General features: G+C 33.2%; 2 protein-coding genes across 2 annotated transcripts in view; both read right to left on the bottom strand.

Moving 5' to 3' along the window:
* The window catches only part of LOC114337706 (cathepsin L-like proteinase), a 52,567-nt gene extending 45,991 nt beyond the window's left edge, over positions 1 to 6,576 (bottom strand). The window contains exon 1 of the mRNA XM_050658138.1: positions 6,550 to 6,576. The gene's annotated coding sequence lies outside the window, so the exon portion shown is untranslated. The remainder of the gene's footprint in view (positions 1 to 6,549) is intronic.
* LOC114337705 (uncharacterized) overlaps positions 1 to 13,229 on the bottom strand; it is a 153,328-nt gene that overhangs the window by 11,267 nt on the left and 128,832 nt on the right. The window lies entirely within an intron of this gene.

The raw sequence follows: 13,229 nt of genomic DNA, 5'->3' as shown, positions 1-13,229 counted from the left end.
ACTTACTGCACTAAATGCCCAACATGATCCGCATTGCCTTTGGTCCCTTACGGGATTAACTGCGCCTTTTTCTCTCCAGTCAATTGATTCTGGAACAGTCAATTGAGGATCAACTACAAAGCGGGATGTAATGTCTCGCTTAGGCTTGTGAATGAGTTGGGAGTCAAGCATAGCCTTGAATTCCTCTGAAGTCATATCTGCGAACTGATTAACACCCAAGTAGAAGGATACTTCACCATTCTGGTATCTTGCATTGTGTTCTTCAATTTTGCGGAGATTTTTAGAGAAAACTTGGAAGCGAACTTGCTCTTCTTTAAGATGTCCGTACTTCTTGGAATGGTTTACCTAGAGGAAAAAAATAATATAATATATTATGTCACAACTGAAGATCTATTTACAGAGTTATATCGTAGGGGATATTTTATATAACTTTTTAATTAAATTCACCTATGGTTTTAAAAAATAAAGTTAACACCAATATCTGATACGCTACAAAGTCGCCTCAAGCCAGTAAGTCGCAACGACGCTTTATCGAAATAACAAAAAAAAAACAGAATAATTGAAATTAGTAAGTAGTATAGTAAGTTCATTATTACATCCACTTGGTCTATATTACAAAGCCTCTAAATGTTAAGGAACCGCCTAGATTGACACGAAATTGGGCATACACATAGTTAACATGTCAAAGAAAAAAAGTGATATTCTACCGATGTGTGCTTTTGCCCTGGGAGTGGTTATGATCCCTTCTGATGGATGAAAAAAATAAAAGTTACGGTTACAAAATAAGTATGGAAAGAGAAACTGAATAAGAACCTTTCCTTTAATACCTACAATTTTTTCACTAAGTCAACTCTGCGAATTATTTGCGAGTGACTATATTAATTTTTCAGCAAAACAACAATGTTTTTGACGTTTTTTTGCAAAAAACTTAAAAAGTTGGTACTTTATTGAAAAAAATCTAACATATAAGAGTGAAAAAAATGTTGATAAAGTCTGCAGATCCAGTAGAAGCAGAGTTGTAGCTAATGAAAAGTAGTTTTTTATTCGTAAAATTTCAAATCGAATATGTCAACGTGCAATAACAAAAGATGAAGCACTTTTCGGGAAAAACTCATCATAATTTTTTAAATTATTTAAAAAAGCTTTATTTTTGTTTTTAAAGTATCTCACAGCAAAATCAAGCAGGTTACGCTCAAAATAAAGCAAATCGTGAAAATCACAATCTTACTAGGAAATCAGCAAATGAAATTAATTATTTCCGCTTCACAAGTTAGTTACTTTACTTACGTATTGTTTATATGACATGTAAGTTTCAACAGTTCAAGGTGCTTAGTTTTGAAAGAGCTGTACTTGAAAGGGCTTGAATAAGTCACTAATATCGAGTATATGCAAATTTTGAACAGCCATTTCTTGACCAATTTTTATCTTATAGAAAAACCAAAACTGCAAAATATTCAGAAAATCAAAATATATATTTCTTTATTATTTAAGATTTTTGGCATCACTGACAATTTTTAATTTATTTTGAAAAAAGTCCTTTTTATAGAGTAATTATTTTTATTTATTTCTCTTTACCTAAATTGACATAAAATCACGTATATGTACTGGCAGCATTAATCAATACATTATATGTTTATGAACAATATATTATTATTATGTAATGCCGCTGTCATTCGAATACAAAAAAATAATTTTGTCAATACTTTAAGACGACTTTACGCAGTAGCAAGGCATTGCCTCAAATCAAATAAACAAAACACAAATTTCATTAATAAATTTGCATGGCTGATGCTGATAATAATAACAAAAAATAACATACCTTAAATGTAGCCCATTGTTGGTGGATTGATGTAGCATTCACAGCTACAGCCAATACGGCAAGTAGAATAAGGAACCTCATTTTTAAACACCTAAAAATAAAGCAATATGTTATAAGAATACTGACGTTAAATATCTAGTTTAAGGATAGACAAAAAAAAACAAGATCAGAAATAGACCAATATTAAAATTTTTAGTACCTAGAAAAATTTTTTGGATGTAGAAAAAACTCGAAATCATCAATGTGTATTTCAAAAACAAGAATAAAAACCTCTAAACGCCGTAAAAATGAGTGGAGCATACAATTCCAGCTACAAAAGATCTGATATGGATATTACGTGGAGCGAAAATGTATTTTCATTTTGATGCCAAACAAAATTCTAGTTTTATTAAAGATTTTTCCATAATATTTGCTAAATTTGAAGTAAACGCGCCAAAGAGTAACTTTGATACACTTTGAATTTTGAAACTCTTTTGTGACGCGTTTACTTCAAAGGACATCGCACACATCTTATGGAAAATATAATGTCACTCAAATTCAATAAAATTTATACGAATAGATCCGTTTTAAATTAACGGTCAAATCTTATCATTGCGCCAACTCTTAATTATGATTAATTACGGCGCAAATTGCAATTAAAGTTTATCGAAATCACATTTTTGGAGTCAGTAAAAGTGTCAGTTACAATCACTATTGCTCTGGGTGCTATTCAAAAGAGCTTAAACCCCGCTGGGCCTAGCGGATTAGTCAAACTAATCCGCTGATTTATGGAATACCGACAATTTGGGTATTATAAAATATTTTTTCTCTCTCTCACTTATGTACGTATCCATTTGATTTCAGATTTATTTATATCAATTTCTGCTCTTATTATTGAAAATATGGAGTTGGCGCAATGATAAGATTTGACCGTTAATTTAAAACGAATCTATTCGTATAAATTTTATTGAATTTGAGTGACATTATATTTTCCATAAGATGTATGCGATGTCCTTTAGCAAAATATTATGATGGAAAAATCTTTTAAAATAAAACTAGAATTTTGTTTTGCATCAAAATGAAAATACATTTTCGCGCCACGTAATATTCATATTAGATCTTTTGTAGCTGGAATTGTATGCGCCACGCATTTTTACAGCGTTTAGCGGTTTTTTATCCTTGTATCAGGAGTTTGTCAAAGTTATTTATAAATTAAATGTATGAAGTTGAATTCAATGTTCCTATATTACACTTTACGCTTTATAAATGATCACCTTTGTTGCACTATCTCCCAAATGATCTAGTGTCCATCGAGTGTACACTAGATTTTTTTCTATTCGAAATAGATTGAAAAAAAAATATTGAGATGGCCGGTAAATGAAGTCGGATTGCCCGTTGCCAGATCAAATTAAGCGTCGTAACCATTTCGGGAACTACATAAACCATTTCGGGAATAATCGGTAATTGGATTATACTTTTGTAGCTTAATAACTTTTAAACGGCTTAACCGATCTTGATCAGTAAACATGAGTTTGAAACATATTGATCAGCAGTATCTCATGAATCTAAGGTCAGGTATGATAACTAAAGCTATTACAGAAATTATTGAGCTTGACAAACCGTTTTTCCCATAGGAAATAAATTTGATCATACTTATGAAGAATATTACTTAAAAATTCGAATTTTCCTGGATATGGGGTATACACCATTAGATTTGTCTAGAGTCCTTCTACAAACGCTTAGTTACTGGCGCAATTCGTAGGTTGAAATTTTGAGTAATTGTCGAGAAACCAAAATTTTCAAAATTTAGTTTTTCAGTCTTTTGGATATACTGAGCCGTGTGTATATCTTATTATAACGCCTTAGACACCATTTGAAAGCTTAACTCAACACTATTGATTTGATGTATTTGCGGTTCTCCTGTCTCTTCTTGATCCGAAGATATATACCACCCAAAAATATGCCATTTTGTACCTACCAAGTCCTATAGCTGGCTTATGGGTGGTCAAAAGTCACAAACTACACCGGTTCTTAATCGACCTTGACCCCCTCTTCAAACACAGAAAAAAAAAATTCAAATCGGTTTAACTTTTGAATTTTAAATCGGCTTAACCTCTTCAAACACAGAAAAAAAATTCAAATCGGTTTAACTTTTCCACACACAGACATACATACCTACATATCTACAAACATTCTCCCTTTTTTAAATAAAAATTTAGTCATATTTCTGAGCTCGGTAACTTTTGAATGGTATGATCGATTTTCAAAATTTAACATGTGTTGGAAAGGAAATCTATTAGAAGCCGCAAAGTCCGGATTAAATTATTTAAGCTTTTGGGAGTTTTGGGGACGAGAACGAAAAACAGACCATAAATAGGAAGAGTCGTAAAATCCCCGCCCTTGAAACAAAATGAATGGTTGACATATGCATGGGTGAGTTTTTTTCTGAACCTTTAAGATGGGAGTTGGCCCAATTTTCAATTCAGTCAGATTTAGAAAATCGAAAATTTCGTGTATAATATAGTGTCGCATGTAGGGGGGTTTGGGTGTGCGCCACTGGCGAGAACTACCGTTCTCTGGTAATATAGCGATTTGAGCGAGGACCAAGAAAATGGACTTACACAAAAAAAAGCGAATATTTTTTGAAATGAACATCAGATCTAAAAACTGAAAGTACGTGTTGAATATTTTAAAAAAATGTACCGAATGATACCAAACACGGCCCCGCACGTCGAGGGGTGAGGGGTAATTATAAAATTTTAAATAATAACTTGACAATATTTCGCGCAATGAACATCCGTTAAAAATGTTCAAAATACGTGTTTAATATTATTTTTCTACAACTGTGTAAAAAATGCAATTTTTAGCACTCCATACGAGCGTCAAAAATGCTACTTTAAGGCACTAGTGCTTTAAAATATTTTTAAGGCACTGCAGTTCGTATCAACCGTATAGTGGAGTCACTGAAGGTGGATATGAGCTATTACCTCCGATTTTGTTGAACCTCCATCGATTTGCATGAAAATTGGTGAGTGGTTAGAGGATATCTCAAGGAACAAAGGTGACACGGTGCCAACTTGCGCTTTTACCCTGGGGGCGGATACCACCCCTTCCCGTGGGTGAAAATTATTTTATTAAAAATAACCCCATAATTCGATAGAGGGACAAATTTCAAGTAAAATTTTGTTATATAAAGCTACTAAAAAAAATCAAATCTTTTTGAGTTATTAAAGATTAAAGATTTTAATTTATCTTGAGAAAAATGCATGTTTTTAACCAATTTTTCATCGATAACTCAAAAAGTGTAAGTTTTTACAAAAAAGCTATTATTATCAAAATTGAAGCTAATTAAAAACGAAATAAACTCTTTAATACAAAAACCTTTTATTGTTAACTAAAAGTGAGTTATAGGTAATTAAATGTATATTTTTTTCGGCGAGTAAAAAACTCTAAGTATTCAAGCTGAAATAACGGGAAATTGATGCATTTTATAACATAAACTTATGAAACATTTGTCAAAGTACTTAAAAATATCTATTAAATGAGCCCCCGAATATGTTGATAGCGTTAAAATTATGCACCAAATTTTTTTCAAAATTTATCAAAGGTAATATCACGAGTCCTCTAAATTTTATCGATAAATTTTTTTGTTTTCACGAAAATTTCTTTATTTGGTAAAATTACGAAAACAAACCGAATGATAAAATCACGAGTCCGAAGGACGAGTGAGTTTATCCATTTCGGTTTGTTTGAGTGATTTTACCCTAAATAAAAAAGTTTAAGTATGAAAACGAAAAAATTTATCAAGCAAAATTTAGAGGACGAGTGGTATTTGAAAAGATTATTTTGTGAACCAATATGTATTATTAGTAAATACGGGCATCTGTGAAATATTAGGTATGTACGTATTATGTGAAATTTAGGGTACCTTAAGTTTTATCAGGGAAGAGACGGTTTTATCAAGGAAGAGGCTGTTTTATCAGTATTACACTCAATGATTGGCTAGAACGACGCGTGGTGATTGGCTGAAAAAGCAAAAACGTCAGAATTTGACAGGTGAAAAAAATAATCTTTAAAAATTTTTTTTAAAAAATGTTATTTTTTTTTAATAACTCCGTTCGTGTTTACGATATCAGGTCCATCTAAAAACTTGTGTGTAATCCATCTAAAAACTTTCACATGCGTGCCTTAAACGTGTACTTTTAACACTTATATCATAAATAACTATTAAAAATCTGTCAAATGACATCAAACACCACTCACGGAGGTAGGATGGGGGGTTAAAATCTTAAATAGGAGCCCTCATTTTTTATTGCAGCTTTGGATTTCTTACGTAAAAGTAAGTAATTTTGGAGCTATAATCGGAACAAAACATTGTTGGAAATGGAAAGTTAAATTAAAATTAGAAAGTCCCCACTAAAATGAAAAGCCTAACTTAACTTTTTTTGGAGTAAATTACGTTAAGGCTCCACAAGAAAATAATTTCAGAACAATATAAATTGTACTTTTGTGTAGAAACATGAACGGGAAACATTTGAAAACAAACATCATCAAAGTGTATCGCAAAAGCAAAAAATGAGCAGTTTTAGATATACAAGAGCTCAAATTAGAACCAAAAGAAAAAATAGAAAATATCAATGAAAACATTTATTGTAGCAAAATATAAATGGTTAGGTGGTACAGGTAAAGATTTAAAAATATTTGTCACAAGCTACCCCCATTTAATACTAATAAAAAATGTTTAATCATACCTTTAACACCTAATTTCAAAATGATAGATACCATTGTATGTTCCCCTATACTTATTTATACTCTTTTATACTATCTAATATTCGGTATTATACATCTTGATTCATTTTTTAGATTTACTGTCGATTGCATGAACATTATCATGCCACTTGATCAGTAATATCTAACAATAAAAAAAAGATCTGCAAGATCATGCATAAGCCCTGTCTTATCGAAACGAGTTCATATCATGTAAAGATCATAAACTGTTTTTGACAAAAAAAAACACCTACTTATAATAAATAATTACACTTTTATAAAAAAACCTTTTTTATAATAAAACGTTTTTATTATTTATAGGAGATAATATCAAATAATTTGACAATATAAAATGCTTCAAATTCCAAAAATTACACTATAACAAAAAAGTACTTTATCTACTCTATGTCATAATATGTATAAGTTTTTAGTTTGTGAAAACTGCCATTATAGATAGCAATGCGTGAAGTGTTTAAAGTGTGCGTCAAGTTACAATGTTTTTTAAATGGGACTTACTTTTCGCACTGTTTACATAATATTATAATCAAGTACACACTTTCATATAATCAAATATCCTTAGCTTTCGCGTTGTCATGGTGACGGCAATATGAGCAATAAATTACAACAAAAGTTTTGACAGTTTCGTGGTTTGAAAGTAGTTATAATTTTTAAATGTTAAAGTTTTAAAAATTGTAGGATATAAATTAATTCCATTTTTATTTGATTATCGTAGATAAAATATTGTATGAAACAGTGCTTGAAGTAAATTTCGCGAACTTACGCGATGTACAGCACTCGCTCAGTGGTCGCTCATGCTCTAAATATCGCGTTTCATAAATAACAATAATCTACTCTATGTCATATTATGTATAAGTTTTTAGTTTGTGAAAACTGTCATTATAGATAGCAGTGCGTGAAGGGTTTAAAGTGTGCGTGAAGTAACAATGTATTTTAAAAGGGATTTACTTTTTCGCACTGTTTTTTGGCACACTTTGATATAATTAAATATCCTTAACTTTCGCGTTGTCATGGTGATGACATATAATCAACAAATTACATTAGTAGGTGTAATAACTGTTAAAATTATAATTCCAAAAATTACACTAGTATAAAATAGTTATTTTCCTAACTAGTGCGGAAAGTGATACTTTCATGCACGAGACTGCCGTTGACCCGAACGACGCGATAGCGGAGTTAGAGCAAGCAGTCGAGTGCGGGGAAGACATTTTGCGCATGAGTTAGGAACAATATTTTTTCTAGGGCCGTACGTTTGGAAAAAAGCCACAAAAAATAAAGTTATATCAATTTTTATTTAGAAGTGAAATACACAAATGAATTCTTTGACAAAGTTGTCAAAACCAAACTTTTAATATAATGGGTTACCACGACGACGATATTAGTTTCCATGACGACGATTAAAACCATTGTAATTGTCTACTGATCTGACTTTTAAATATTATGTCAAAATAATTTTATTTCATCAAATTATCGCGCACAATAGTCCTGTCGCCAGGGGGGTACAACGGCATCCTTAATTCAGGTGGACTTACCCAAGTTTTTTTATGTATTTTGACATGTAGAACACGAATTTTTTGGGTAACAGTTGATCCGGATGTCGATAAGTTTGTTATAAACAAAAGAACTTGAGGAATATACATAACAGCGATTTTTCGCAAAACAAAACATTTTTTTGAATTTTTTGGGTGATTCTCAGCAAAAAACGATTCTATAAGTTTTTTCGAAGGATGCAGAGTTTTAGAGATAAACGCGGTTAAACTTACAAAAAATCGAAAAAGTGCAAGTTTTGAACCCGAATAACTTTTGACTAAAACATAAAATAGCAATTCTGCTTACTGCATTTGAAAGTTCAAGTCAAATTCTATCGGTATTGATTATTTGCATTGCTAAAAATTAAGTTTTTATTTGGTAAACAAAGCCATAAACACATAGTGTTTCCCGTGCCCAATGCATGCGTTGTAATGTACGTAATCTACGACGTAGAAATGGTCTGTATGCGCGCCTACTCGTTCGATTTCAAATGGGAAATGCATTGAAAACATCATTCAATGACTATGTGTTTATAGCTTTGCTTAACAATAAAAAAATTAATTTTTAGCAAGCAAAGTAATCAAAACCGGTAGAATTTGACTTGAACTTTCAAATGCGGTAAGCAGAATTGCTATTTTATTTTTCAATCAAAAGTTATTCGGGTTCAAAAATTGCAATTTTTCGATTTTTTGAAAGTTCTACCGCGTTTATGTCGAAAACTATGCATCCAGCGAAAAAACTTGTAAAACCATTTTTTACTTAGAATGACCCAAAAAATACAAAACAATGTTTTGTTTTGCGAAAAATCGCTGTTATGTGACTCCTCAAGTTCTTTGTTTATAACAAATCTTATCGACATCCGGATCGACTGTTACCAAAAAAATTCGTGTTCTACGGGTCAAAATACATAAAAAAAACTTGGTTGTCCATCTGAATTAAGGAGGCCGTTATACCCCCACTGGCGACAGGACTACAATGCACGCTAAAACATGAACACATTAAGATAAAGAAATAAAATTGTAAATTATACCTAAAATATTAGTATATTGCATGTATTATAATATATTATAATGCCATATTACAAGGTATTTTACTTTCCCGCACGCCGTGCGGGAAAATGTATTTACACGCACGCCGTGCAGGAAAGTGCAACTTTCGGAAACTAAATGCGTGCTTGAAATTAGCTCTTTTAGCACGGCCGTAGAGAAAAGTACTTTTTAATACCACGGTTGTTTAAAATGGTATAATATATAATATTTATAAATAATAATTAACTTATAAAATATGAATTTTAAGTATATAAACTTTTAGTTATTTATTAAAAAAATTAAAAAATATATCTAATATTCTCATTTAAGGGGATGGGTACGTAGTTTCGTATCTGATGCTATTTAAATTGGATTCATTTTTTTCAAATCCTGAGATAACTAATAAGTATTTTTGAAAAATTTAAACGCACAATGAAAGATTACGTTCTTACCGAGGGCTGAAAGTCCCTGAAAACTTCTGTAATGTTTATTTTAATAAGTTACAGGGGTGAAAAACTAAGAGAAAATGTAGTGTGATTTTTAATTTCAAATATCTTGATCAACAGAAACTTTTTATTTATTCTAAGGGACTTTCTGCCCTCGACAATAATTTAGTCTTTCATTCTGCGTTTAAATTTTTTAAAAATATTTATTAGATATCTCAGCATTTGAAAAAAATTGACACCATGTCCGTGGTGATATTTTCCAAATCGAACATTCGCTATCCTAGTCATGCAAGATACTGAGTCAAATAGAATATGATGGCAAGACAATGACAATTTTAAATATTGGACATGACATCGGGAATATTTTGAGTTGTTGATTAAATAATATTGATAGTGTATTTGATAAATAATTGATTTAAGACGTAAACTTAATAAAAAGTTAATTGTTTGTTATTTATGGACGATCCAAGCAGATAATTGGCTAGGATATTTACATACATTCTGTGATCCAAGTATTTTGTTTTTAAAGAAGTTCACAATTGTAAGCGTTCCATAGTAACAATATATTATTAAACAATCACTTTAACGCTTTTCCTCTTTTCTTGATTGAGTATTAGTTTTTGTTGTACAGTATATAAATTATTACAATCACTGAATACACAATTAGTGAAAAAATTATCATATTTATTAACTGAATTAATAATTTGCAATTATACAAAGTAACAGTTATCCAAGAACATCCAAAAGCCATCTCTTTAAAGTTAATGATGACATTGTCAAGTACTTACTTTCCGTGTTCGGAACAGCAACAACTTTAAATTCTGTATTTCCAATGGTTGGCCACATAGATGGCCCTGTCATTTGCTATAATTAAATCTTCTTCTGTGCAGGTCTCTCTCATCTCTGTGCATGATAGTAGATGCCGGCTGGTTTGAACCGCGCCACAGTCGCAGGTATCGTCCTCCTGGTATCCTAATTTTTTCAGGTTACTAGCACAACGAGAAACGCCGGTTCTTAGTCTGTTTAGCGCTTTCCAAGTCGGATGCGGTAAATTGTGTCCAGCAGCCATTTTCTCTGACGGAGGAAAATGTGTCGCGGTAGCTGACGCTTGCCGTAGGTTTATTCGGCGCGTCTCTGGCGCTTCGGGATGGATCTTGATGTTTCCAGGAAGCTTTTCCGAGATCTTAGTCTGCTTGGCTGGGTTTGGTGGTCATATAAGGGGTGTCTTTGGTTCATCTCCTGCTTTTTTCGTTCTACCTCTGACGTGACCTTCCTCCTGATAGGTGGTGGAGAAATCCCAGCTATGGTGTATACCTCTTCGATAGGTGTCGATTTCAGGCAACCCGATATTATACGAACCGTTTCATTTCAACCGAGCCACGTCGACGTTCTTTACGTGAGCAGAGTTTGCCCATACTTGTGCTCCAAACTCCGCGGCCGAAAAACATAATGCTAAGGCAGAAGTGCGGAGAGTGTGTGGTTGTGCTTCCCATTTTGTATTAGTTAGCTTGCGGATGATATTATCTCTGGCATTTACTTTCTTCTTGACATTTTGACAGTGGTATCGGTAAGACAGAGTTCTATCTAGATTGACGCCAAGGTATTTTGTCGTCTCGTTGTGTTCCAGCATCTGACCACGCCATTCCACCTTCCAGCGGCCTTCGGGCATGCTTGCTCTAAGGTGAAATGCACATACCTGGGTTTTTGTGGGATAGGGTTTCAGATGGTTTTTATCGTAGTATAGAGCTAAGTCTCCCAGGGCATTTGTCACTTTCAGTTCGACTTCATTGAAGGTTCTTCTTTGAGATGCCACAGCTTTATTATCAGCGTAAATAAATTGCCTTGTTTGTTGGTGTATATGTTGTATAGAATCGGCGCGAGGACACTTCCCTGCGGTAGTCCATTTTTTTGGTCCCTTCACCGACTGTTCTTGGACTGGAGCGTCACGTAGAAGCGTCTATTCTGGAGGAAACATTTCACTAACCTTGTTAGTCGGAAATCCTTTGTAGAGTTTTGCGAGTAGCCGTTGATGGTTAACTGTGTCATACGCGGCAGTTAGCTCTATGAACGCTACTCCTGTTTTTTTTTTCGTTCAAAACCATCTTCAATATGTTGGGTGAGATTAAAAATTTGACTGCAGCAGCACTTTCCGGGTCTGAATCTTGCTTGTTCTCGAATAATTTTAGTCTCCATATATTCAGCGATCCGGTTCAGTATCATTCTTTCAAATGCCTTAAAACGGTGGCACAAAAGAGAGATAGGTCTAAAACTCTTTGTATCCACCGGATCCTTCCTTGGTTTTAAGAGGGCTACCACTCTAGCTTTCCTCCAGATTTTGGGAATTTGTAATATACGGATGCAGCAATTCATCATTTTTACGAGCCACTCTACGGTTTTTAGTCCAAAGTTCTTTATTTGTTCTGTTCGTATATCGTCCAGGCCAGCCGCTTTATTATCTTTCATTTGGTGAATCGCGCCTCTTATCTCCTCTAGGCAAAAAGAGGTACCTAGAACATTTCATTCTTCGTCGATATTCCGTTGAGCTTTCGCCTTGTTCTTTCTTGATGTCGTCTTACCGTTCATTAGAAGACGATGGGCTATTCGACGGGCATATAGACGATTATGCAGGGAAAGATTTAAGGAAAAATAAGCATAGGAAGACGCAGAATATCGTGGCTGCCCAACCTGAGGAAATGGTACGGATGTACATCAAACGAACTTTTCAGAGGAAACGTCTCCAAAGTCCGAATATCTATGATGATTGCTGACCTCCGTCGCGAAAATGGCACTTGAAGAAGAAGGTTTGGATGTGGGCCATAAATAAAAACTGAAAATTTGGTTTTGTTTGAGTTTATTTTATGGAAATTTCTTTTCTTACGTCGTGAATACGATCAAGCACGATTTGGAGGCCTTTAATATAATCTGACAGAATTACTGTATCGTCTGCATAATATCTAATCACATTAGGTAGTTCGCCGTTGTCTTTTATTCCATATGGATGTCTCTCAAGTGCCTTTTTAAATAACAAATCCGAGTAAACATTGAACAATGTTGGCAAAAAAATTTAACCTCGTCTGCCTCCTCATTGTATGGGGATTTCGTCGGTGTAGTTATCTCCAATTTTTACGATAGCAGTTTGATTCCAGTACAAGTTTTTAATGACACGAATATCTTTGTCATATCAAATTCCCACATTTTTCAGCATCTGCATCAATTTTACATGCTGTACTTTATTGAATGCCTTGTAGAATGCCACGAAGTATGCAAATACATATTTTATTTGGTCACGGCATTTCTGTAATAGGATGTTTATTGATTAGTGCAAAAAGTGCCTCCCTGGTCCCCATAGGATTTCTAACACAAAATTGGGTATCTTCGAGATCTTCTTCGCATTTGCGTCTAATTTTTTGTAAAGTTAAGAGTGTGGCTCATTAGGTTAATTAATCGAAATTCTGAGAATTTTATCGCATTTTGTTTTTGCTACAAACATGGATTTGAGCCAATCTGTGGGAATTATTTCGCTGTTATACAGGGTGTAACAAAAATACAGGTCATAAATTAAATCACCTATTCTGGGACCAAAAATAGTTCGAATGAACCTAACTTACCTTAATAAAAATATGCACATAAAAAAGTTACAGC

Source organism: Diabrotica virgifera, chromosome 8, assembly GCF_917563875.1.
Source record: "Diabrotica virgifera virgifera chromosome 8, PGI_DIABVI_V3a".
NCBI classification, from domain to species: Eukaryota; Metazoa; Arthropoda; class Insecta; order Coleoptera; family Chrysomelidae; genus Diabrotica; species Diabrotica virgifera.
The sequence above is the reverse complement of the archived record's forward strand: the minus strand, read 5'-3'. Positions and strand labels throughout refer to the sequence as shown.